We start from the raw sequence: 24,979 nt of genomic DNA, 5'->3' as shown, positions 1-24,979 counted from the left end.
GTAAAATAATCTTCCTCAACAAGCTTACAATATGAATGTAGAATAAGAGACCAACTAGTAAAGAGAAACAGACGGGTGGGAAGAAGAAGAAAGACATCAATGTAAAAGTGAAATGATCTTCTTTGGTATTATAAATATAACAGTTACAGGTCTTCCTCTGTACCTGATCCTCTGAGGGAGTCTTTCCAAGTGTCTTGCAGCCCCAAATACAATACATCAGGTATTAAACTCAAACCATTGTAGCTTATGCTTTTACCTCTAGAAGGCCCCAGTTCAGTCTTGAGTGAGTGGGCCAACATATGTGCCTATGGGTTAAATAATCAGCAATAAGAACACTGCTATGCACAGCAAAATCAGAACTGAACAGCTAGCAAAAGTTCTGTTAGTGCTAAATCTATGGAATTAGTCTTCCAATGGAAGCAAGGGAGGCCCCATTAAAAATTAGACAGGTGGGCAAATATTTTGTGCAGAACAACCCTAGCCTGTGTTTGACAGACCTTTACAATCTCTAAGACCTCTTTGATTTAGCCACAGCCAACCAAACGGCAGAGCAGGCTGAAAGACAGCCAAAACTGCAACCATTAATAATAAGTCTCTTGTCTCTGAGCAAGCAGTCGGGAACTCCTCTTCTATGTTGTGGTTTTATTTTATCTCCCCTTTCTATTATGCAGGCTGCCATGGCTGGTGGCTGTGACCTGGTCGTTTGCTGCTAGAGGGCCTTTCCGCTGTTTGTGTTCTCCTTTGCTTTATCACAATGGAGCATTGTTGCGACGATACCAAGGGTGTTCATTGTCAACAGGTGTGTGTCAAGCTGAGGTCACTCCAGGGTCAGACTATGCTCCTGTGGAAACGCAGGGATGGGACTGGACATCCAAGCCGGAAGACTTTTCTTTCCCATTGTTTTCAGTGCCAATGCCAAGAATTCTCTCAGATGGGATTTAAAACCACTGGAGACCTAATAAGTTGAGGTATGTTTAAGAGGCTTTGATTTGCACGTGTGACATGGTGTCATTAGGAATAATAATATCCTTGGGCGGGAAAAGTTGTTGAGGGAAAGGAAGGGGGAGAAAAGCTGCTAGGCTAAGAAAGGATGAGGTAATGATCACATAATTTCCTAAACGGGCTACTAATTAACCACAACTCCGGCGCTTATTGGTACAGTTTGACTCTGTCAGTCTGCTGTATAATAACACAGGAATTCCTCTACAGCCAGGAAAAAAGCAGTAGTGCATTTTTCTATGATAACACTAGCCAGAAAAAAGAAGAAGTATATTTTATATCTTTTTTTTTTTAATCTCTGGGGAGCAGGCCAAAACTCCTGGCATGAACAGAAGTTAGGACATGCTTTTCTCCTCCTTTTGAGTCGGTTTAAAAAGCAAGATGATCCAATAAAATGACAGCTAGGGCTGTCTCCTTGAGTTGATATATAAATATAAAGAATAGGGGTGGACATACTGAGCCAATATGAAAATCCATATCAGATCAGTGTACAATAAAACAGGGCTGGATTGTTCTGTCTTGCTCAGCCATGTAAGTAGAAGCAAGACTTAATGCACACACATACTTCCTTTCTTGGTCTAGTCATATCCTGCATCTGATTTTCCTCCACCTTGCCCCTTGGGTCATCATCTCTGCCAGTTGAATGTGGGTGTAAAATGCAGCCAGATCAGAAAGGTGCAAATGGCTTCACAAGAGTCAGGGTGGTGGAGAAACAATCTCCTTAGGTCCAGATTTATTACACAGTGCCATCCATGTTCTTTAGACACTTCCCACTTCCCAAGTGGGCAGAGGTTGGCAGGGAGTGGGCGGAGCCTTGGATCTACTCCCCACCAGCACGCCATGTCAACTGCACCCTTTTAAGGAGTTACTCCCTCTCCTCAGAAAGCGAGAGAGAAACAATGGAACATTGTGACTCCCTGTGTCACATGTCCTTCCCATGACTGGCCCTGGGGCAGAGTAGATACATGCCAGCTATGACTCAGGCTAAAGGCTTGACCCAGCTCACCAAAAAAAAAAAAAAAAATTAAACTATGAAGATTAATTAAGACTCAACCTTCCTGCCTCCATGGGTCAAGTCAAAGTCATGGTAGATAAAAAATGTGTGGAGTCATTATTCAACATTTGGAACTGGATCATGCACAGGCCAAGGTTTGTCCATGTTCATATCCAGGATTTAAGCTGGGACCCGTCTGTTACATTAACAATAGATACAACTGATCTTCACAATTAGTAATTCACCGCTGGTCAGCCCGTAAGTCAGTGATAGAACAGGGGATAGAACACCACAGTCCTCCCTCCCCAATCAACTAGTCTTCAAATCCTCAACAATACTGCCGCCTCAGCCTGAAAAGCAAGAAGTCACAGAGCAAACAGTTAGTCATGTGTGTTTCACAGATTTAACATGGCCAAAGTGAGAGGTCAATAGTTAGCCAAGAAAAGCCAAGTGTGATAGGAGTTGATTAAAACAGAGTGTTTAGAAGAGCTGCTAAATCATGAGAAAATGCACTTCACTTATATGTCTCTCTCTCTGTGTTTCTATGAGCAGTGGAAAAAAAGTGTTTCCATCCTCCAAGCTTCATTAGTGTCTCCTCTCTGACCTTTATCATCCCCCTTGGGTTTTTTATATAGTGGATGAGAACCTCGGCTGGTGTAAACAGTCATGACTCCTCTGCCTTTATAAATGACCTCCTCTTTCATTACAAGTTCCTCCCACAGTTACTGGGCTGTCAGACAGCACCTATAATTAGTACCCTTTAGCAGACACCAATATCCTCCTTTTGCGGTCATTGATGAACAGTTGCCTCATTTATTATGAGAATGGATTTATTTTAAAATGGAAAAATATTTGTAAAAGTGTTTCCGTTTTTCCTTCTGTCTCTCAAATTTAGATTTTTATGAAATCTGAAAACATTTTGACCTTGGATCGATTTTTCAAAACTACCCAATTGCCTTAAGAGACAAACCTCCATCTTCCAAAGTGACTTAGGCATATAAGCACCTTTGAAAATGTAACCCCAGCTCTCTAGAGGTGGAAATAGTGTGAGGGGGAGAAGGGCAAATTCTCTTTTCTATTTCAAAATTTGAAATTTTAACAAAACCATTTCAGTCAGCTCTACTTACTTATAAGGCTCCTGCGATGGCTGAAGGTGGTATGAAAATTTTACCTCGGATATAGAGTTGGACAAAAATGATGAGGAAAAATTCCCAACTTCTTTTTCTGATTTAAAAACCTGAAATTTTAACACACCTAAAAAAAAATTAACAAGCTCTTATTAGTTTTAATGTTCCTGCTCCGAAGGAAAGTTTCATGGAAACACGGGAGTTGTCAGCTGCTAGAATTGTCTCTTGGGATTTATTTGAAGAACAACAGGAAAATCGCAATACTGAAAACCATGTCCTAATTATTATCCTATTATCTTCATGAAGTTAGGAATTTTTTGTAAGTACCGATGAAGTGCTGTACAATACACATATTAAAACAGTCCTTGCCTGAAGGCATCTAAAAAGCAAGACAAACCAGACAGGACATGCTAGGAGACTTACAGGAAGGTGTTGCCATAGTTAATTGATTAAATTATTGTTACTTCTTCTGTTTGCAGGAATGGGTTACCAGAAGGAGCAAGTCTTTAAAAGGATTTAGAATTAGAGCTGAAAGGGAAAATCTTTCCCATCCCATGAGAATTTCTGAAGATTTGAAAAAAAAAAATCTTGTCCCAAAGCTGGCTGAAAAGTGAAAAATTTTAAAAACAATTTCATGAACTGAAAAATCCATTTAAAATAAAATAAATATATCAGGTCAAAGTATTTAATTTCAGTGTGGATCTTTATGTTTTACAATAAATTAACAAACTACAAAGCAAAGCCTTTCCTCCAGAAAATGTCAACATTTCCTATTCAAAACTTTATAATTGCTCAAAAAGTTTCTCAATGGGACATTTGTGGAAATTGACCCTTTTCTGAAAAAGGTTTCGGTTTCAGCAAATCGGCTTTTTCTGATGAAAAAATGGTTCAGTGAAAAATTCTCTGCCAGCTTTCGTTAGGACGTTGGGCAGGGAATGGCACTGCCAAGATTTTCCATGCTTAAGGGCTGGTCCAAGAGAAGGCTCAAAGATGGGAGCAAAACGATACCGCAGCAGCATTAAGCATCTGGTGCATCTGACGTATGGAAGGAAGCAGAAAGGACAGATAATGTTTGGCCAAGCCTTCCCCTGTTGACAACATGCACTTTCCATCCTATCTCCAAGGGACAGCACATGAGTGAACCACATAATCCCTTCTACAGAATCATAGAATCATAGGGCTGGAAGAGACCTCAGGAGGTCATCAGGTCCAGCCCCCTGCTCAAACCAGGTCCATTCCCAACTAAATCAACCCAGCCAGGGCTTTGTCAAGCCAAGACATAAAAACCACTAGGGATGGAGATTGTACCACCTCCCTAGGTAACCCATCCCAGTGCTTCACCACCCTCCCAATTTAATAGTTTTTCCTAATATCCAATCTAGACCTCCCCCACTGTAACTTGAGACCATTGTTCCTTGTTTTGCCATCCATCACTACTGAGATCAGCCTCTCTCTATCCTCTCTGGAACCACTATCAAGTGATTTACATTGATAACAAGATAAAAAAATGGATAGGGCTCTGGTTACTTACACCAAATCAGCTTACAATGAGCCAGATGGATTTGTGGAAAAGTCAGCTATTTGCTGCTGGGTTACTGGCGGAACAAGGAATAACTGTTGTAGTAGTCACCAGTGCCAATTGACAAAAGAATAACATCCTTCAATCTACCATTCGGGGGAGGGGGGAGAGCAGGGGGAATCACATACGCAGGAAGAATAGAAAGAAGATGCTCAGAAGCTGAAATGACGCAGCGTTGTCTTCTGCTGCACTGAAAGGATACATCTCCACAGCAGTGTTATTTCGGAATAACTGACTCTATAAGGGTATGTCTACACTACCCTCCTAATTGGAAATAGGGGGGTAATGTAGTCATACCGCAATTGCAAATGAAGCCCGGGATTTGAATTTCCCGGGCTTCATTTGCATAAAGCCGGCCGGCGCCATTTTTAAATGCCGGCAGTTCGAACCCCGTGCCGCGCGGCTACACGCGGCACGGAGTAGCTAGTTCGGATTAGGTTTCCTAATCCGAACTAGCTGTACTCCTCATTCCACGAGGAGTACAGCTAGTTCGGATTAGGAAACCTAATCCGAACTAGCTACTCCGTGCCGCGTGTAGCCGCGCGGCACGGGGTTCGAACTGCCGGCATTTAAAAATGGCGCCGGCCGGCTTTATGCAAATGAAGCCCGGGAAATTCAAATCCCGGGCTTCATTTGCAATTGCGGTATGACTACATTACCCCCCTATTTCCAATTAGGAGGGTAGTGTAGACATACCCTAATAGAGTTTAAAGAGAAGCTAGATAATTTCATGGAGGTTAGGTCCATAAAAGGCTATTAGCCAGGGGATAAAATGGTGTCCTGGCCTCTGTTTGTCAGAGGCTGGAGAGGGATGGCAGGAGACAAATTGCTTGATCATTGTCTTCGGTCCACCCTCTCTGGGGCACCTGGTGTTGGCCACTGTCGGCAGACAGGATACTGGGCTAGATGGACCTTTGGTGTGACCCAGTACGGCCATTCTTATGTTCTTATGTTCTTGACGTTATTTCTAAATAACAAAGACTGCTTACTCTGACTCCTGTAACCCTCAGTTCATGTGGAGGAAGGGAAGTCGAAGGAAGAGAACTCTTCCTTCGACTTCCTTCATTGTAGACAGCGCCAAAAGCCCAATTAAGCTATTTCAACTCCAGCTACATGATTGACGTAGCTGAAGTTGCATAGCTTCATTCGATGTTAGCCTTGATGTGTCGACGTGCCCGGAGAGAACTAAAATTTTCTAGAACAAGTGCACCCCGTTGGCCACAGTCCACACATGTCCACATTCCTGTGTGACATGCTCAGGGCCAGACAAGTAGTAAGCAGAAACAGCCCACATAACAGAAAGAAAACTGCGCATGCAGCCTGTAATGGTAACCACTGGGGCAGATTAAAAGCAACGTTTTACTCCCATGTCATCCCTTAACTAGCACAAGGCCATGGTTGGGGCACTTAGTCAGTCACACCTCATTCTGAAAAATGCCTTTCAGCGGCACTGTCCTCGCGCTTGTTGTTTAGCACCCAATGAATTGCATTTGTGCAGCTCTCTTGACATTTACCATCCTGCTTCACTGGAGGACAGCATGTCGGTCAAGCCCCAGAAGAAAGTTCCCGGGCTTCGCAGCGTTATAAAATTTGTTCCCTCCAGGCTGTTCTGCGTTGGCGCCATTCCTCCCGCTCTGCCTCAAGGGCATTCGGGGTGCATGAGAAAGAAAACCTAAGGATAATAATCAGAGTGGGTTGATCTCTGTGCGCATGGCTCATCGGCAGAACGATGCTTTTCTGACTGCTCATAGGGACTTCTCCTTTCACCCACATTTGTTTCCTCCTCCCAGCTTCCGGACCCCCACGTGAGCACAGTCTATGTGTATGCAGTTCATTACAGTATTCAGGGCCAAAGATTGCAAGATCTTTAGAGCAGCAACTGTCTTTTCACCGTGCCTAACACAATGGAGCTCTGACCCTATCTAGAGCCTTTAGCTGCTACTTTGGGCAAAAAATGCTTTGTCACAGATATTTGAGATTATTATAACATATCTGCCTTCCATAATTATTTCTATTACTTATTTGTATGGCAGTATCAACTAGGGTTGCCAGATAGTTCGCAAAAAATACCGAACATGGCAGGGAAAAAAATGATTGAGCAAAAAAAAACAGGGAACAAAGTCATTGACCAAAAAAACCCAAAACCAGGGACCCAAAAAATGCACACACAAAAAGCCTTTGCACCTTTAAATCCTATACTCCCCACCCCACCAGATGTGGCAGGGAAAAAAATGTCCCAACTGGCCTTCTGTCCAAGAAAAACAGAAAAAAGGGGACATTTTACATGTCCGGTATTTTCTGGGTTTTTTTACTGGATGGAAGCCGCAAATACCGGACTGCCCAGGCCATTACCGGACACTGGGCAACCCGAGTATCAACTAGAGCAGTGGATCTCAAATGTCATTGCACCATGACCCCCTACTGACACCAAAACTTATTAGGCAACCGCAGGATGGAAAGCTGAAGCCTCAGCCCAGCCAAGCTCCACTGCCCCACACTCTGGGTAGCACGGTCCTCGCAACCTGAGCCCCACGTCATGTTCCCTGTAAACTGAATGCTTGAGCAGCTACCCAGGAGAGAATCAAATGCTTTCCAGCTGATTAGCAGAGTGCCCACAGCCAGCAGCATGGGTTTCTATTGGTGGTGCACATCCGTACATGCCTTGGTGGAAAAACTTAAAGAACAACTAATAGTCTTGCAGTACCTTAGAGTCTAACAAAACACGTAGAGGGTATCATGAGCTTTCATGGGCACAACCCACTTCATCTGAAGAAGTGGGTTGTACCCACGAAAGCTCATGATACCCTCTACATGTTTTGTTAGTCTCTAAGATGCTGCAAGACTATTCATCATTCATTTAAAACATCTTTAAATATATTCTAAACTAAATTTCAGAAACACACAAAAATGTTATGATTTCATAGGCTGATAGCTGGATGTCTTCCAAGAAACAAATTCTCTATATCGGGCTGGAAAATGGATACAAATAATTAGCAAACAATACCCATGTGTGCACACACACACACACACACACATGTTCTTAAACTTTAAGCAGTTACAAAACGGATCTGGTTCACTGGCTCAGGTCAGTCCCATCTGCCAGCAAACTAGGCAGGACTGTGGTTTAACAGTTTTGCAGACACCTTGAAGTAAGAAGAAAGCACAAGCAACCCCTAAGACGTGTGCATTGCTGCTGCTTCTGTAGCTTTTTTGTGTGTACACATGTCTCTCTGATCCGTTAACCAGTGTCTCCGGTGGAAGGTCAGAAAGATATGAAAGTGAGCATGACTCACCAGTGCCTATGCACTTAGATCACAATGAAATATTTACTGAAGTGCTACACACAGTTAGAGGGGAAACAATAGAAAAGATGATTGGATTGTTTAAAGATGCTTCCTTATTTTGTCACTCAGGATCACAGATATTAGATATGGAAAAGCCTTTTTATTGGCTGCCTGGTGCTAGTACATTTGCTAGCAGCTTTGTCTACTAAATCTCTGGTTAGCACAGATCACTGATGGCCTGCAGACCACTTGCTTGGTATTCCATGGAGAGTTAGCAGGGCCCATGGGACGGGGTGGCATCTTCCATTTTCTTTCCATTGGCTAAGCTGCAATAAAACCTAACAGCTAAGGAAACACGTTCCTTTTCTATTTAGGCAGTTGTAGCTGCCTACAGGATGTTACATGATCAAAGTGGGAGAGGCAGTGGCCTCTACTATGATACTACACTATCAGAGCCCCCGTGATTAATAAGGCATCCTCGCTTCTACTTCAGGCAAGCATTCCCTTCAATCTGTCAGCCTTTCCTCTGACTACTGTTGGCCTGCATCAGTAACAGCATGAAAGGAAGGAGAGGAAAACACAGGATTCATGGTCTGGTGGTTAAAAGCACAAGGCTTGGTAGTTAGGAGAACATAGTTCTACTGTTGGCTGTGGCATAGAAATGCTGTGTGACATCATTCAATCTCCTGTCCCTTTCCAGGCCTCAGTTTCCCTATCTATAAAATGGGACTGAGGTGGACACTTTCCCCTCTTAGCCCATATGTTATCCTGGTAGTGCACCCCTAATATAGACACAGCTTTCATCGGTGGCACTGCATTTTTCCCAGTATTGCTTATTCTAGCCTTCCCTCCCGCCCAAATGAAATAAGCTATATTGGAAAAAGCACAAGTTTGATCAGTACAATTGTATCTACTCTAGGGAGTTTTGCTGACTACAGGCATTATACCTCTTCTCACCCCGAACAGACGGGGCTATGCTAAGCAAAAGTTTTGTAGTGCAGACGAGGCCTTAGAACAGGGCTACTCGACTTTGGAAGCCCTGGGGGCCACAATGATACTGACAGCACATGCCAAGGGCCACAACTTAAGTATAGTTGCATATACATGCAAATATATATGCAAATATATGCAAATAGTTTCTTTCACACTGACAGGCATGAATACAAAGACTAAGGCTAGACTACACAACATGCAGGTCCCATTTAAGTCAGTTCTGCTGATATTAATAAAATGCAATATTTACCCGATTTCCAACCATAGGACAGCACTTCTAACGATCAATGACAGTCCAGGAATTTAACTATGAAAACTCATATCAACAGAAGACCATTATATTGACTATTTTTTTGTTTTGACTCCCACTTGTGGGCTGCATGTTGAGCCTTGCGTAAACCCAAACCACACTATGGGCCGCAAAGAAATGGACCACCGGACGGCCACATGTTGAATAGCCCTGCCTTAGAGGATTGTTGTGAAGGGTAGCCCTGAACAGGCATGTCTACACTAGGAAATTATTTTGAAATAACTTATTTTGAAAACCCTGAAACAATAATTTCAAAATAGCATGTCCACACTACAAGGAAGCCTCGAAATGAGTCTGAGGCAGGCTCCATTAATGTGGATGTGCTACCTCAGACTTTCAGTCCCCAAAACTGGGGAGTAATTAGTTTGAGTGACTCTGGGGAGTAGTTATTTCAAAATAGCAGCCCCAGAGCATCCACACTACCCCTATTTCAAAATAAACGTTTCAAAATGAGCGTTATTCCTCACAAAAAGCAGGAGTTATTATTTCAAAATAACGGGCTTGGGAGTGTGGACACTCCGCTTGTTATTTCAAAATAAGGGGAGTTATTTCGAAATAATTCCCTAGTATAGACCAGGGCAACAATTGCTACAGAATAGGATATTCATGCTTTTCACATCTTTCATCTTAGAACTGTTCTGGCAGTACATTTTTGGGCACCCAAATAAGTGGCTATATTTTTCCAGTCAGCTCAGTGCACTGGGCTTTGATTAGGCCTACTTGCAAATGTTTCATTTGCAGCCAAACTTGATTTGGTGTTTGTTTTAATGAAACACTGACATTTTCCATGAGGGCATGGTGGGTGAGGATGGTGACATCAAATTCAAATAATTCTAGCTCTAAACTTCTTGGAAAATCCAGTCATATGTGTCACTGGAAAGCTGCATGGAGCTGAGCACTTTTGAATTCCTGATCTATCTGCCCCTTGCTCAGGTGCCTAAATGAGAACTGAGATCTTTTGAAAATCTGGCCTCATTTGCAGGTGCTATTGAAAATCTGCTTTGCAATTCTCAATTAGTTAAATTTCATAGCCCCCAGAGAAGGAAGTGGCATTGCTCCCATTTTATGAATAACTGTAGATTGTGAGATTCCTGGATTGAAGGCATCATAGAAGTGCAAAGTATTAATTATTATTAATTATTATAATCATTATTATTAAAATTATAATCTGCCATCATAAGCATAATCCCAGAAGTTTGTCGCCCCAGGGAATATGAGCTCTATTGCAAAAGGCATCTCTGATGACATGAAAAAGTTCCTCATAAGGAGAAATGAAGGTAAACAACTGGGTGGTATAAATGGATATTTCACCTAGCCAGGAAAACCTGGAAGCAGAGGATTGTAAAAAGCAGGCTCAGTAATTATACAGTATTTTACTGCCAGTAAAAATGTGAAAGGGAAATAAAAAAAGGCCCCTTTATTAGAATGAAAGGCTAGCTCTACTTGCCCACCTAAAGGGTAATAATGGTCATGTTGGGAGTGTTAAAGTCTTTGAACTGTGTCTAAGTACCAGTTTTGTTTACTTTAAGGAAGGAAACTGTCAGGTTCTGTTTGTTCACTGTGAGCCAACCACAATGTGTCTGATGGATTCGGGACTAGTAAAATAGTGGCAAATCAAGTATAGGAAACAAGAAGTTTATCACAGGATTAGATTTACGAAGATAAAAGTCATCAGGGAGCTGCCTGGTAGTTCTTGTTTGCCATGAAACTTGACCACAGGAGATGGCTCTTCTTTTTTAAGGCTTTCTATGGTTGGGGGAACAGGGTTAAAACCAAATCTGCCCATTTCGTTATTCTGTTTTTGACCATCTTCAGGTACTTTGGAGAAGGGGAACTTAGTGGGATCATGTTTCTACCTTGTAACAAATCCTGATGTTTATGGGAAAACTGCATTCCAGAACAGGTCATGAACTCTGAGTGGTTTTTATCTCTACTCCTGAATTTAATTTTAATAAAAAAAAATAGGAAATGAAGCGTCATATAACTTTTGCTTCAACATTGGCCTAGAAAACTAGGGACTGTTCCCAGCTCTTTTCCTGGCCTCCAGCCCAACTTCCATATTCTGGGTCCGGCCTCAGTTTCCCCATCTGTAGAAAGGGAACCAGGATACTTACCTGAAACTGGAATTCCTCTTTTGAAGGAAATGTTGAAAATTCCACATTAGAATGCAATTTAGTTTGAACAAAATGATATTTGGAAATTTCCCAAGCACTGGAATTCTGAAATTTTGTTTAAAAAATGGCAAAGTGACATTTTATTTTGACCTTTTCTATAGGTATCCCAGGCTCCCCAACATTCCTGAAGCCCAACAACCTGCCAGACAATTTGGGGAGTCAGGCAGCTCGGAGCCAGGATCTGCGAAGGAACCAGGAGCCTGGAAACCATAGAGCTGGGCAGTTTTTCACTGGAAAACAAAAATTTCTGAGAAAGCTGAAATTTTCCCATGGAATGTTTCTGATAGAAAAATCCTGATGAGGTCTAATACTAACCTACTCTGTAAGGTTAGGTCTAGATCTCTGGTACCCGCAAAAACCTCAACGCATTCAAGGAACAAGTTTGCTCTTCAGCTTTTTTTCACAGAACAGCAAACTCACTCTTTCGGGGAGCCCTGTATACCTCGTTTCACGAGGCATAAGGGCTCTGCAGAAAGAGGAGGCTATTCCACCATTTGGCCCTGTCTAGACCTAGCCTAAAGTACTTTGAGATCTAGAAACAAGAAGGACAACATGGGTGTGTCTACACTGTAGGACTTAACTTGAAATAAGCTATGCAAATCGAGCTACATCAATTGCGTTGCTTACTCCGAAATAGCTTATTTCAAAATAGGACACTCTTCCTCCCACTTTCCTTACTCCTCATACAATGAGGCTACATCTAGACTGGCATGATTTTCCGAAAATGCTTTTAACGGAAAAGTTTTCTGTTAAAAGCATTTTCGGAAAACTGCGTCTAGATTGGCCACAGATGCTTTTCCGCAAAAGCACTTTTTGCGGAAAAGCATCCGTGGCCAATCTAGACGCAGTTTTCCGCAAAAAAGCTCCGATCATCATTTTCGCGATCGGGGCTTTTTTGCGGAAAACACTACTGTGCTGTCTACACTGGCACTTTTCCAGAAGTTTTCCGGAAAAAGACTTTTGCCCGAACGGGAGCAGCATAGTATTTCCGGAAAAGCACTGATGATTTTACATTAGATCGTCAGTGCTTTTCCGGAAATTCAAGTGACCAGTGTAGACAGCGGGTAAGTTTTTCTGGAAATCGGATGATTTTCCGGAATAACTTGCCAGTGTAGACACAGCCTGAGAGTTACAGGAGTCAGAGTTAGAAGTCCTCCAGCTTGACAGTATTTTGACATTATTTCGAAATAACTGCCTGCTGTGTAGACGTGGGCTAAGTTATTTCAAAATAACGCTAGACGTACCCAATGAGAATTAGACATTATTATCCCAGACCCACTGAAGACATCTGAAAGGTTCTTCTTGACTTCTGTGAGCACTGACTCATAAGAACATAAGAGCGGCCGTACTGAGTCAGACCAAAGGTCCATCTAGCCCAGTAGCCTGTCTGCTGACAGTGGCCAACACCAGGTTCCCCAGAGAGGATGGACTGAAGACAATGATCAAGCGATTTGTCTCCTGCCATCCTTCTCCAGCCTCTGACAAACAGAGGCCAGGGATACCATTTCTATCCCCTGGCTAATAGCCTTTTATGGATCTAACCTCCATGAAATTATCTAGCTTCTCTTTAAACTCTGTTACAGTCCTAGACTTCACAGCCTCCTCTGGCAAGGAGTTCCACAGGTTGACTACACGCTGTGTGAAGAAGAACTTTCTTGTATTAGTTTTAAACCTGCTACCCATTAATTTCATTTGCTGTCCTCTAGTTCATCTATTATGGGAACTAATAAATAGCTTTTCTTTATCTGCCCTTTCCACACCACTCATGATTTTATAGACCTCTATCATATCCCCCCTCAGTCTCCTCTTTTCTAAACTGAAAACTAAAGACTCATGTTTTTAGACTCTAAGCCCTCTGGGTAAGGAACTGTCTTTTCATTATGTGTTTGTGCAGCATCCACCACAAGGCCCTGGGCCTAGAGCTGGGCCTGTAGGTAGTACCACAACACAAGCAATAATAAAAACAACAGAATCTGACTTAGGGTTATATTGTCATTAGCCTTTGTGAAGCTAGGCAATGCAGAAAGGTTCATTCTCCTGCTCTCTCTGGCCCATCTTCCTTTCCTTCAGCAAAGGGAGGGATTAGGGTTGCCAGGTGTCTGGTTTTTGCCCAGACAATCCGGTTTTTGCCACCTCTGTCTGGTAAAAAAAAAAAAACAGAAAATATTTTACAAATCCGGTATTTTCTGTTTTTCTCAGATGTAAGGCTGGCAGGGATATTCTTCCCCTGCTTCGTCTTGCAGGGGTGGGCAGAGCTTAGGGTTATTTAAAGGTGCAGTGACTTTTTTTTCTCTCAACAAGTTTGGTCCCCCGGGTTTTTTTCCTCAACCAATTTTTTCCCCCTCCATGTTCAGTATTTTTTTTAAAGGATCCGGCAACCCTAGGAGGGATTGAAGCTGTTTGTCCCAGAGGACTGCTCTAACCAGTAAGCTAAAAGCTGTTTTGTATAGAAGTAGGTGGGCACTTAATTCATACGCACAAGGAACCATATCGGGACCGGCTCCAAGAGCAGGGTTTTTGGTCCTGGGTCCAAAAAGAGATAGGTACCTATCTCCATGAGAATGGTATGGCACTGGATACACCCCTCTGGTTGGCTAGTTTAAGAGACACCCTGTCTGGATTTTGTGGATCACATTCTAACTGCTTCCTGCCCACCCCGGCCCCACAGTGTATAGGGAGCACAGGTACTTAGCTCAGGCTTTGTGGGGCCAGTGTTGTTCCAGCAATTTTCTAGCCATCCAACTCCCTTTGTAAATCTGGGCCTAAGGAACCACCTTGTTCTCTTTTGTGAAGCCTGCCCAGATTGCTAATCGGGACACAAGAAGAGAGCTGGCTTCTAAGGACCACAACTTCCCATGACCGAGTGTGTGTCTACACTGCAGGGCTTAACTCGAAATAAGCTACACAAATTAAGCTATGTCAACTGCATAGCTTATTTGGAAATACAGGCAGTCCCTGGGTTACGTACAAGATAGGGACTGTAGGTTTGTTCTTAAGTTGAATTTGTATGCAAGTCGGAACTGGTACATATTGTAGGGGAAACTCTAGCCAAACATTTCTCCAGAGCTCAGTTTTATTCTCCCACATCTCACTTCCCTCAGTCCTTTATTCTCAAGCTGAGGTGTCTGCTGAGAAAAGCCGCTCCGCGTCTCCCTGGTCTGCTGGGGGGGGCGCTAGCTTCGTGTCTCCCTGGTCTTCTGGGGGGAAGCAGCTAGTGCGGGGTTGCCTCACCCCGTTTGTAAGTAGGGATCCGATGTAAGTCGGATCCATGTAACCCGGGGACTGCCTGTAGTTTATTTTGAAATAGGGAGCGTCTACACAGCACTTATTTTGAAATAGAGCCCCTCTTCCTCCAACTTCCCTTACTCCTCGTACGATGAAGATTACAGGAGTCGGAGTAAGAAGTCCTCCAGCTTGACAATATTTTGACACTATTTCGAAATAACTGCCCACTGTGTAGACACGGACTAAGTTATTTCGGAATAGTGGTAGTTACTTCAAAAATAGTGTTGCAGTGTAGACGTATCCCTAATGGGAGAGGTGAAAGGAGAAAATGATCGTCTCTCTGCTTCCACTTCCATTCTTCCAATATGTTGGCAGATTGGGGTTCAGACAGGAAGGAAGTTGGTAGGTAAATGCCTTTTTGTAAAGAGCTTCAGTAACTTAGATCTTGCTGTGGGGAGAGCAAGGAAGAAAATATTACTGACATTTGAAATTTGAAAATATGGATAACGTCTCTTCAATACCGATGTTGGGGCCTAAGTAGTTTGTTCAAAGTCACGTGGAAACGGCAGAGCCAGAATTAACATGTCTTCCGCTCCCACCACTCAAAGAAAAAAAAGGCTTTTGTAACATACCTTCTTCAACGCCTCTCAAAGCACTTTGGTAAATTGCTACAGGTCAGCTCTCTCCATCACTAAGAAAAAGTCTTACACATATGATGTTAAAGAAACCAATGATTCCAGGCTAGATCTGCTGCTTTGATGGCAGAATCTCAAAATGAAAGGGGATGCTACAATTTCAGACATGTACAGTAAAGGAATAAAATGCTCAGAGTCTGGTTGGTCCTTTGGCATACAGAGACAAAACATAACCAGACAAATCTAAATTTAGCAACCCAAACTCCCTGTCACCATCTGAAGATGGGACATTCCTGGATCACTAGCTTGTGAACTGATGCAGAGATAATTAAATGAATCTTAAATCCCCCCTTTTGGCCATTTTTGCCCTGGCTTTTCTCCTATTTCTTTCCATCCCTTTGGCAAGAAATCTAAAACATTTCATCCATTGGCCGCACTGCTGAACTTCATGTGCTCACTCCTAAAATATCAGTTTGTCTATCGAGCATTTTAGAATTTTTAGCCACAATGGAAAATATGAGTGCCAAGCCAAACCTGCTACATTGCAATTTGATGACAAATCTGCCACATTGTCAATCCTGTCTCAGGAAAACTAAAAAGCAGGAGCAAGAGGGGAGAGCAGGAATTCAATTCTCATCTCTAAGTGCTGTTTAAATTCTCATGGAATTCACTATTCATTATTGCCCACAACTAAAGCCATGAACCCCAATCTAGAAGACTGTTAGGAAATTGCTGCTGAAATCCTTGGCTGTGTTTTTAAACTAGTTAGCCAAGAGTTTGTACAAGCTCCATGGAGGCCAAACACTCAGGTCTTTAACATAACAAACATCGACTCCACTGTCCTGAATCAGGATCACAGTTGTGCTACAGCAAAGCAGCTCCCCAAATGAAAGAACTGGGTGCCCGTCAGATGTACCGGCCTTTTGATATAAACGCAGATGAGGTCAGTGTTAAGGTGTTGTGCTGGAGTGCAAGTCTGATGAAGATGGATCTGCATTGCCACTTGTTAGCTGCTGGAGATGGAAGAGAAATCCCTGCACCTGGGGAGGTGCTGTTGACTTGAAGGTGTTGCCTGTAATGTGCAGCTGGAAAGAAATGCACAAATCTTTCTCCTCCACGTCACAGGGCCATACTTTTGAGGCTGCAGCTTTCACTGACACTAACATAGTTTTTGATGAATAATTACCTTTGGCAAGAGAAGGGGGCCCTCACAAAGATTAGGGTCCAATTATGCTAGACTAGCTTCTAATGCCTAGGAAGAGGTGGTTCTTCCTCAAAACAGAGATCATTTACATAGACAGGTGCTGTTTTCCCTCTGTTAGGGTAACTACCACCAGGTGGATTTGAACCTGGGACCTGTGTGTAGAAGCCTCTACAACTTGAGCTATAAAGCTATCTGATTTTGAGCTTAGGCTGTAGAGCTCCCTTGTTATCATTTGCTGTAAGTGGTCTAAGTCCTACTACATGCGACAGTGAACTACCCTAAGGCTATGTCTACATTGGCACGATCTTGTGCCAGAGCTATGCAAATGAGGCTAAGCGTGGAATATCGTGGAGCCTCATTTGCATATTTAATGAGCCGCCATTTTGCAGAAGAGGCTCTTGTGCAAGAAGGAGCTGTCTACACTGCTCCTTCTTGTGCAAGAAAACCCCTCTTGTGCAATGCTGTTACGCTGATTATTTTCAGGCATAATGGCGTTGCGCAAGAGGGTTTTTCTTGTGCAAAAAGGGGCAGTGTAGACAGTTCCTTCTTGCGCAAGAGCCTCTTCTGCAAAAATGGCAGCTCATCAGATATGCAAATGAGGCTCGGCGATATTCCACGCTTAGCCTCATTTGCATAGCTCTGGCGCAAGATCACGCCAGTGTAGACATAGCCTAGGTGTGTGAGTTACATTAGCAATGGGGAATCCAAAGCCCAGGAACATTAAATTGTCTGCATAGGGTGATGAAGGCAATCTGAGACAATGTCAGGAATCAAACTTAGTTCTCTTTCCTTATAGGCTACTCCCGTCACTTCACCACGTAACACACTTTCTTTTCAGGATATGAGTTATGGGCTCGGTGTACTAAGAGGAACTGCATTGTCTAACAAGCTAGCTAGCTAGAAAGCATGTAACCTAGGCTACAGCTATTCAACAAGCTGGGGGTGTGATCTAATCACACACGCTCATCAAGCTATTGGCAGCAGAGCTATGGAAGCCTTGATAGAGGCATCACCTAAAAATGGTGGTTTCATACATAGCCCAGATCAGCTGTGCCCCTGCGTGGCTACACTGCTTGGGTTAGCTCTCACTGAGCTACTGCAAGTACATGAGCAGGGGAATCACATCCCCTTGCTTTTAACGTAGATGTAGCCTTAGCATACCCAAGAAATCTGCTTCCTAGTATAGAGCTGGCCTTATCTCATTTCAGCTCTGTGCTCCAGGGTGTGCAAACCCTGCCATCTGAAACTCTCAGAGTTTTCTCTTTATAACGTCATGAGGGTGGTTGAATCCTGCCCTGAAGAGTCCATAGCGCCAGCTTGCTAGAGCCACTTAAACCCTGATCTCTCCCATGCACCATGAGGATCCTGATCTCAGCCTGCCAGCTATCCTGGTTCTGCTTTTTATAGCATTGCTTCTTCAAGCCCCCACCCCCACCTATGATACCTTCCACCGAGACTAAATTCATCTAGCAAGAAATAGCCACATTAGGAGGAGGATTTCAAGCCAAGCATTCAACACAGTCCAGTCATGCCTGCCTGCTTTAAGGGAAACCAAATGTTCTGGAGCAGGGAGGACAGAAATGTCTGTCTGCTCAATCAAACCAAAAGACAAGGCCCAGTTCTTCCTTTCTGAGGCCCGAAAGAGAATGAAGGGAAAGTCGGAGGCTTCCTGTCTTTGTAATGAGTTTACTAATTAAACATTAATTGCGACCGACTACACTGACCAACCTTTACATGAGGTCTCAGTGCCAGGAATTAGGCTATTGTGGTGGAATTGTTTACACGGACAGGAAAATGACTTTCTAAACAGCAGATTCCTGTGTGTCAGCCAAGCGCTAGAGGAAGTTCCACATGCAGCAGCATATAACATAATCAGCAATGTTCCTGGGGATTTTGCCTGGGGACTAATTAAATGACGTTCCCCTCTTCCAAGTTAGTTCATGTAGCATTTTGTGATCACAGCTCAAAGCATTCCTTTTACATGACTGCTGCCCCCTATTTCCCCTGCTATGAAGAGGCAACTTGGGTAGGTGCAAGGAACTCTTCGGAGGCCAGGTCTACACTGAGGGTATGTCTAAACTTATGCCCTCTTTTGAGAGAGGGATACAAATGGAGACATTCGAAATTGCAAATGAAGCCAGGATTTAAATAGCCGCACTTCATTTGCATAATCTCATTATAGCGCTATTTCGAAATAACAGATGCTGTTAAGACACAGTTATTTTGAGAGAATACCCTTTTTTTTCGAAATAACCCTTATTCCTCATACAATGAGGTTTACCAGTTATTTTGAGAGAAAGGTTTTCTCTCGAAATAACCGCATCTTCACAGAGTCTGTTATTTTGAAGTAGCACTATTTTGAAATAGCACCATAATGCAATTACGCAAATGAAGCATGGCTATTTAAATTCCGGCTTCATTTACAATTTCGAATGTCTACATTTGTATCCCTCTCTCAAAAGAAGGTGCAAGTGTAGACATACCCTTTTAAAATGAGAAAGTCAACCTAATAGATGCAACTCCAGCTACAAGCATAGCTGGAGTCAATGTACCTTAAACATCCCTGCTGTGAAAGGTTGACAGGAGAAACTCTGAAAGTCCGGAGCAGGGGAGCCATCTGGTGCAGCCATTAAAGGTGGAGTATTAAAGATGGTGTCAGCCGGTGTCAGTGTGATATGGTCAAAAGGACTTTAAACGTGTTTTCTTAAAGAGGTAGGTGGGGGGGGGGGGATTCGACCAAACCTGACCGGGAGCTCCTTTTAAAGGGGAAGTCCTTTTTTTTTTTTGTTCAACAACTTTTCCCCGACTCTTTGTGCTGGATCCACTGATATCTTGGCTCTTTGCCCGTAATGGGTTGGCCACCTCTGAGCTAGAGGTCTCTTCCAGTTCTGTGTCCCTACAGAAGCCATAGAATACAATACAATAAGTCACAATGAAGGGTCTGTGAATCCTGTTTGTGTGGGTGAACACAGGGCCAACGTTCACCAGGGAGATCAGGCTCTTGTGTCCAGTTACAGTTTCACCATTCCCTCTCCTCCAGCAGAACAAGCCTAGGACTATGTCTTTCGCTCCTCACCTGCCCCAAAGAGATTTCTTCCACTTCCACAGCAAACATGAAGACACACACACACACACACACACACACACACACACACACACACACACACACTTATCAATAGATTTGGCAATCTGTATGCATGCTCTGTACAAGGGGCCTCAGACCACACTTTGGTGTTAAGCTACTTCTGTGGAGGAAGGTACTGTGAGAACCTGCCCTTTGGAAGCCTATGGAGAGCAGCGGTTTGTTCTGTTTTCCACATATTTGGAGTTCATGGGGTAGCCCGGTTGCTCCTAGGCAACATTAGCACAGGTTGGACCTCTCTGGTCCAGCACCCTGGAGACCAGTCTCAAACCAGGGAGTTTGCTGGACTAGCGGAGGACTCCAGGCCCCAGTCCTAGCACCAGATTTTGCTCCCAACCACTGGTTCCAGGATCCTGGACCCTGGCTCATGCGCCAAGCACCCAGGCACTGCTCCTACCTCCCGGTAGCTCTGAGCCCAGCTACCAGTCAGTCCCTTGCTACTGACTGCCAGGCTCTGCTGCCGGCTGTCAGGCTCCAACCTGGCCAGGCTCCGGGTTCTGGCCCTGGCCACTGAGTTCCAACCCCAGGCGCCAGCCCTTAGCCCCACGATTCTGCTCTCAGTTACCTGTCCAGCTCTCTGGTCCAGCAACATCTGCATCCTGCTGCAACATTTTTTCCCGGGCTGGAGCACTCATGGGGTCTCCAACAATGCTGGACCATGGATGTTGCTGGACCAGAGACTCCTAGACTACAGCGGTTCAACCTGTGTCTTCTAAAGAACAGCCTGCTGGCCTAACCTTCAGCCTGACTGGGACCAGCGATCCTGCTTCTGGTGCTGCCTTACAGCTTCTTAAAGGGAATTGACTTTGACAATGCAGCATGGACAGCACATGCCAAGGGAATTCCTATGTTTTCACCAGTTTCAGTTTTTGATCCACATCTTACGATGTTTTGGGAACTCTTGTGTTAGCGCTCGTGCATCACATTAACAGAGCTGCGGTAAGGTGGTCCTGCCTGCTGTACCACAATCACTCCTGAGGTATCAGAACGAGGAGAAGCAGCCACATAGCCTGAGAGATGGTAGCAGTAGCTTCATGTCTAGACGGGTGCAGTGGCTGAACGCCCCCTAAGTCTACACCACCAGCTCCTCTATCCAGTTTGCGTCACTTCCCAAAATAAGCAACACTGCCAATGTTCCCTGTAATTTTTCTATCCATGTGTGGAATTAATTGTGTTATGTGCACTGAGGCATGTGCAGATGTGCACCACCATTAGAAACACGTGCTCCCAGCTGTGGGCACTGCTAATCTGCTGGACGCCAACTGAGTCTCTCCTGGGTGGCTGCCCAAGTGCTCAGCTTATACTGAACACTGCATGGGTGACGGGGAAAGGAAGGGTGGTATAATGATTAGGACACTAGCCTATGACATGGGAGGGCTTCATTCTTTTCTCTACTCTGCCACATACTATCTACATGACCTTGGGCAAGTCAGTTAGCCTCTCTCTGCCTCAGTTTCCCATCCGTAAAATGAGGATAGCTGTTTTTCCCTCCCCACATTAAAAACTGTGAAGTACTGATGAAGCCAAATAAATACCTACTCTAGAGAGCTGTGCTATATCCAGGAGGCTCCACCAGTGAGGAGTATAAACTACCCTCAAATATCCTGTCCCCAGCTCAGGTGAGAGACAGAGATTGGCCCAGAAATCTGCACCAAGAGTAGCAAACATGACTTGGTGAGTTTTACCTGAACTTTCACCTGTGGCTCTGAATTTCCCTTTTGGGGGGGTGTTTAAGTCAAACCCTTAGCATTCTTGGTGGCTTGCTACAAATACTGGGGCTGAAATCTTGATTTGAAACTGTTATTTGGCCCTCATTTATCCATGAAAACAACTGATTTTACCAATTAGCCTTTCATTTTATTTTAGAAATTGATGTCAGGGAAGTGGAGCGATAGCCTAAGCCATGCTGAAAGGTTCTATTAGTTTTGGGGGGTTGCAGTGTTAAGCAATTCCAGCTTACCTGTGAGAGGTCAGATTGGTCTGGGTGATAAAGCCGGTGGTTGAATGTAGTGCTTTATTGTGGAGCAGCCTCAAGCCACGTTATCCATCAGGGACACAAACTGGGTTCCCATCAAGTTCAAATTAAGCCCTTGTACTCCATGTCTTTGATAGAGAAGTCTCACTGGATTCCAACTACCGAGAACTATGACAAAACTGCCCTCCTCTTTTCCCTCTCTCTAGCAAAGAGACACATTCAGGGAGGTTGTGCTTGTTTAACAGCTATACTAGTCAGAGCTGCCATGATAATAGGGTACAAGGGAGCAAAATGCCCATCCCTGCTCATTTGAAGTGTCATGACAGCACAGCAGAGAGCCTTATGGGAAATCCTGGTCGCTTCTCTCACAGTATAAATATGGATGTTTTTAGCATAGAAGAGTCGAGCAGCACCTTAGGGTGAGTCTAAACTACACCCCTCTGCCGACAGAGGGATGTGGATTAGGAACATCGCTATTGCAAATAAAGTGGGGATTTAAATATCCCGCATTTCATTTGAATAGAAATGGCTGCCGCTTTTTGCCGGCAAAAAGCGGCAGTCTAGACGGCCTTTTCCGACTGATCCCTTATGCCTCGTGCAACGAGATTTCCAGAATTGGTCAGAAAAGGCTTTCCCTGTCAACCGATCCCCGTCTAGACTGCCGCTTTTTGCTGGCAATGTGCCGCGTCAGCAAAAAGCGGCGGCCATTTCTATTCAAATGAAGTGTGGGATATTTAAATCCCCGCTTACTTGCAATAGCAATGTGCCTAATCTGCATCCCTCTGTCGGCAGAGGGGTGTCATTTAGACACACTCTTAAATACTAACAAAACATGTAGATGGTATCATGAGCTTTCATGGGTACAACCCACTTGCTGGAGTTGCTGCTGGTCACAAACTAGACTCAGTTGTTCCCTCCACCTTCTTAGCTCTCTGCCTATTTAGACACAGCCTGTCACCAAAATGAATTAATGCTGAACAGGGCCTTAAAGTCTGCACTAATAGGGTTTGTCTGCACTGCAGGGCTTAACTCGAAATAAGCTACGCAAATTGAGTTACGCCAATTACATATCTTATTTTGAAATAGATTATTTCTAAATAGGAGCATCTATAAAGCCCTTATTTTGACATAAAGCACTCTTCCTCCCACTTCCCTTACTCCTCGTACAGAGGGTTACAGGAATGGGAGTAAGAAGTCCTCCAGCTTGACAGTATTTTGACACTATTTCAAAATAACTGCCTGTTGTGTAGACGTGGGCTAAGTTATTTTGAAATAACGCTAGACGTACCTGCTGAGAATTAGACATTATTATCCCAGACCCATTGAAGCCAGCTGAAAGATTCTTATTGACTTCTGTGAGCACTGACTCATGTCATTAGTCTCTAAGGCTGCTGGGTAAGGAACTGTCTTTTCACTATGTGTTTGTGCAGCATCCACCACAAGGCCCTGGGCCTAGTTCTGGGCCTGTAGGTGGTACCACAACACAAACAATAATAGAAACAACAGAATCTCACTTAGGGCTACATTGTCATTAGCCTTTGTGAAGCCCTCCAGCTTCACTGTATTTTGACACTATTTTGAAATAACTGCCTGCTGTGTAGACACGGACTAAGTTATTCCAGAATAGCACTAGTTATTACAAAATAGTGTTGCAGTGTAGATGTATTCTTAGAATCATGGAATCCTGGGGTTACAAGGGACCACAAGAGGCATTTAGTTAAACACTAGTTCTTGACAGAGAACACGGGTGAATACTGCTCATGCGCAGCAGGCCAAGGTACTAAAAGAAGAAGTTTCCTTAGCCTACCCCAGCTTCACCCAAAAGTGTCCACCAAGTAGGTACAGCCAATCATCTTTATCAGGCCTGCTGGGCTCTGGTTGGTCTGTGCCTTCTCCTGGCCTTTCGCAATGTGAGAGGACCATCTCTTGTCAGTTTTACCTGCAGCTGATCACTAGAGGCCTCTCTAGGCAAACACTGGAGGTCCAAACTCACTGTTCTTCTCTTCTAGCTACACAGCTTCTTAGGGAAGAGTATGCCAAAATATTGGTGCAACTGGCAGGTAGCTACAAATTCAGGTACACCCTGTAACAGGGTTTCTCTAAATTGTATCCTGGACTCGGCCATCATGGCAAGAAGTGTTGTCTACATTACATTGTCTTTTCCAGAATAAGAACATAAAAGTAGGCCTACTAGACCGGACTAATGGTCCTTCCAGCCCAGTATCCATTTTCGGACAATGTGGTCAGTACTCAATGGTTCAAAGGGAATAAACAGAACAGAGTGATTTTGAGTGATCCATTTCCTATCATCCCAGCTTCTGGCAGTTGGAAGTATAAAGACACCCAGAGCATGGGGTTGCTTACATCCCAGATCTTCTTGAAGAATATCCATTGACATACCTCCCCTCTATGAACTTATATAATTTTTGTTTCAAGCTAAGTGTACTTCTGGCCTTCACAAACATCCCAAGGCAACGAGTTTCACAGGCTGGCAATTCATTGTATGAAATACTTCCTTATGTTTGCTATCAACCTGCTGCCACATAGGAAGACCCCTAGTTCTTGTGTTGCATGAAGGGGTAAATAACTCTTTCTTACTCACTTTCTCCATACCATTCATGATCTTATAGACCTCTATCAACACCTCTTCCCATCATAATTTTTCTAAGGGCATGTCTCCAATACAGGGCTGGATTGATGCTGTGACGATCAATCCACCAGTGGCTGATTTAGTGGGTCTAGTGGAGACCTTCTAAATCGACTGCCAATTGCTCTCCCACCAACTCTGATACTCCACCAGTAGGAGAGGAGTAAGGGGAGTGGACGGGAGAATTTCTTCTGTCAACCCAGTGCAATGTGGACCCTGCAGTAAGTAGATCTAAGCTACATTGATTTGAGTTAAGCTACTTTGGCAACTCAAGTTGTATAGCTCAGATCAACTTGTCCCTGTAATGTAGACCTGCCCTAAGATGAGCAGTCCCAGTCTTTTTAATCTTTTCTCAAATGGAAGCTGTTTTGTACTCTTAATCATTTTTGTTGCCCTTCTCTGCAGCTTTTCCAATTCTAGTATATCTTTTTTTGAGATAAGGCAACCAGAACTGCAATCAGTGCTCAAGGTGTAGATGTACCATGGATATATATAATGGCATTATGAGATTTTCTATTTTATTATCTATCCCTTTCCTAATGCTTCCTGTTAGTTTTTTGACTGTGCTGCACATTGAACGGCTGTTTTCAGGGAACTATCTGTGATGACACCAAGGTCTCTTGCTTGAATGGTAACGGCTACTTTAGATCCCATAATGTTGCATGTATAATTGGAATTATCTTTTCCAATG

At 43.7% G+C, this 24,979-nt stretch overlaps 1 long non-coding RNA gene across 1 annotated transcript; it reads left to right on the top strand.

Moving 5' to 3' along the window:
• The first annotated feature begins 690 nt into the window (after window positions 1–690).
• LOC142826493 (uncharacterized) lies at window positions 691–3,795 on the top strand. Its single transcript, XR_012900662.1, has 2 exons — window positions 691–968; window positions 3,600–3,795. It is a non-coding gene; the product is annotated as an uncharacterized LOC142826493 (long non-coding RNA).
• The last annotated feature ends 21,184 nt before the right edge of the window (window positions 3,796–24,979 follow it).

The sequence above is a fragment of the Pelodiscus sinensis genome, chromosome 1 (genome assembly GCF_049634645.1).
Source record: "Pelodiscus sinensis isolate JC-2024 chromosome 1, ASM4963464v1, whole genome shotgun sequence".
In the NCBI taxonomy this organism is placed as follows: domain Eukaryota; kingdom Metazoa; phylum Chordata; order Testudines; family Trionychidae; genus Pelodiscus; species Pelodiscus sinensis.
This window is presented reverse-complemented; position numbering and strand designations above follow the sequence as displayed.